Source organism: Lolium rigidum, chromosome 5 (genome assembly GCF_022539505.1).
Source record: "Lolium rigidum isolate FL_2022 chromosome 5, APGP_CSIRO_Lrig_0.1, whole genome shotgun sequence".
Lineage (NCBI taxonomy): Eukaryota > Viridiplantae > Streptophyta > Magnoliopsida > Poales > Poaceae > Lolium > Lolium rigidum.
In genome coordinates this window covers 37,631,286-37,634,345 of record NC_061512.1, presented here as the reverse complement: position 1 = coordinate 37,634,345, position 3,060 = coordinate 37,631,286, and positions in this window count along the sequence as shown.

Here is a 3,060-nt window from a genome sequence, read left to right as displayed (position 1 = left end):
GGAAATGATCCGGTGCATTTATGGCGAGGTTCTAGAAGGTTCTAGAAAAGTCCGGAAGAAACGCACTATGGAAGGTAGAGTCCCGGAAGGACTCCACAAGCTTGGCCAGCCAAACCCTAAAGGAGGAGTCCCAGGTGGGCTCCACCTAGAGGTGGCCGGCCACCCCACCTAAGGAAAAGGTGGGAGTCCCACCTTGGGTAGGACTCCCTCCTTGAGTAGGTTTCCCACCTTTGGGAAGTTTTGGTGTTGGGGTCTTATTCGAAGACTTGGACTACAACTCTTGGGGATTCCACCTATATAATGAGGGGCATAGGAGAGGGGGCTGACCACCACAAGCCCATAGCTTGGCCGCACCCCTAGGTGGCCGGCCACCCCCTCTCCCAAACCCTAGCCGCCCCCTCTCTCCTCCTCTTCTCCCGCACGCTTAGCGAAGCTCCGCCGGAGATCTCCACCGCCACCGCCACCACGCCGTCGTGCTGCCGGATTCAAGGAGGAGCTACTACTTCCGCTGCCCGCTGGAACGGGGAGAAGGACGTCGTCTTCATCAACAACCGAACGTGTGACCGAGTACGGAGGTGCTGCCCGTTCGTGGCGCCGGAACCGATCGTGATCAAGATCTTCTACGCGCTTTTGCAAGCGGCAAGTGAACGTCTACCGCAGCAACAAGAGCCTCATCTTGTAGGCTTTGGAATCTCTTCAAGGGTGAGACTCGATACCCCCTCGTTGCTACCGTCTTCTAGATTGCATCTTGGCTTGGATTGCGTGTTCGCGGTAGGAAAATTTTTGTTTTCTATGCAACGTTATCCTACGAGTGGTATCGAGCCAGTGTTTATGCATAGATGGTTGCACGAGTAGAACACAATGGTTTGTGGGCGTTGATGCTCTTGTTATCTTTAGTTGAGTACTTTGCATCTTTATGGCATAGTGGGATGAAGCGGCTCGGACTAACTTTACATGACCGCGTTCATGAGACTTGTTCCTCGTTCGACATGCAACTTGTATTGCATAAGAGGCTTTGCGGGTGTCTGTCTCTCCTACTATAGTAAAGATTCAATTTACTCTTCTATTGACAACATTAGTATCAACGTTGTGGTTCATGTTCGTAGGTAGATTAGATCTATATCGAAAACCCTAAACCACGTAAAATATGCAAACCAAATTAGAGAGCGTCTAACTTGTTTTTGCGGGGTTTGGTGATGTGATATGGCCATAATGTGATGATGAATATGTATGAGATGATCATTATTGTATTGTGGCAACCGGCAGGAGCCTTATGGTTGTCTTTAAATTTCATGTTGGGTAGTATTTCAAAGTAGTTGTAATAGTTGCTACATGAGGTGAAGAACCATGAAGACGGCACCATGAACCTTGACGCTACGCCGACGATGATGGAGATCATGCCCGTTGATGATGGAGATCATGTCCGTGCTTTGGAGATGAAGATCAAAGGCGCAAAGACAAAAGGGCCATATCATATCACATATGAATTGCATGTGATGTTAATCCTTTATGCATCTTATTTTGCTTAGAACGCGACGGTAGCATTATAAGATGATCCCTCACATTAATATCAAGATAATAAAGTGTTCTCCCCTCGTATGCACCGTTGCATTGTTTGACGTTTTGAAGCATCTCGTGATGATCGGGTGTGATAAACTCAACATACAACGGGTGTAAGCCATGTTGCACACGCGGAATACTTGGGTTTGCTTGACGAGCCTAGCATGTACGGACATGGCCTCGGGACAATGGAAACCGAAAGGTTGAACACGAGTCATATGGATGATATGATCAACATGTTGATGTTCACCATTGAAACTACATCATCTCACGTGATGATCGGTTTTGGTGTAGTGGATTTGGATCGTGTACCACTTTACAACTATGAGGGATGTTGTATTAAGTGGGAGTTCATTAGTAATTAGATTAAAACATGAACTAATTATCATAAACATAGTCTGAGTAGTATTTTGAATTAATTTTGTAGTATTGGCATCCGTTTACTACTATGCGCTAGTCTTATAATTGAGATAGAAATACTGTTAAAATCTGACTAGAAACTTTACGGATTGATACCGTATTGTTAATGAATCAAGAAATGATTAAGTCCTATTGCAAACTTTTAGTAAAACTCACTTTGTTGATTCAGAGAACTATGGTTTCAATTAGTACCTAAAGTTATCTTGTCTCCGTGAAACTTGAAGTTCAAATCTGTTTGAAAAGTAAGGAGCTGAAAATTTAGTTTTCAGAAATAATCAAGGTACGAGATATATGTGATATCTAAGACCTTATTGCAAGATGATAGAATATAAATTTGGTGAGACTACATAAACTCATAAGTTTTATGGGAATGTACGAAGGTTGAAGACGCAAGGCGTCCCAATCCTCCAACTATTGGGGCACTAACGATATTCGCATATCCATGAAGTGATTGTCCTTAGTATGCACCGTTGCTAAGACTCGTCGTTTCGAAGCATCACGTGATGATCGGGTGTTATAGATTCTACGTGTGCTTCCAACGGGTGCAAGCCAGATTTGCATATGCGAATACTAAGGTTTAAACTTTATGAGCCTAGCATGTACGAGACATGGTCTCGGAAAGTTATCATGAATTGATGGATAAAATTATGAGTGAAATTGTTCATCGTATTACAAATTTACTAATAGTGAAATCTGAAACACTTGTCATATGATGATCAACTTCAAAGTAAGAACCTCAAGGTTATTGGTATTTGACCAACAAACCTAGAAGTTATTGATGTTGAAATGTTTTTCGAATAATGAGGAAAGCTAAAAGAGAAACTGCAAAAGATATTTTGGCAAAAGAAAAGAAAATACTAGAAAGTCTAGCTCAGGTGTATATAAATGATATACATGTTATGGTTGTATTCCTAGTTAAGTCGCACAATGAAATTCTTGGGTATTAGTACCATATTGGTTGGTATGAAGTGTCATACAAAACAACGCAATACAAGAATACAATGGCCTAAGTGACTGACAAGGAATATGATAGAAATGCACGTACGGAACAAAATAAAGTGTTATTATGTTCGTCGTTGG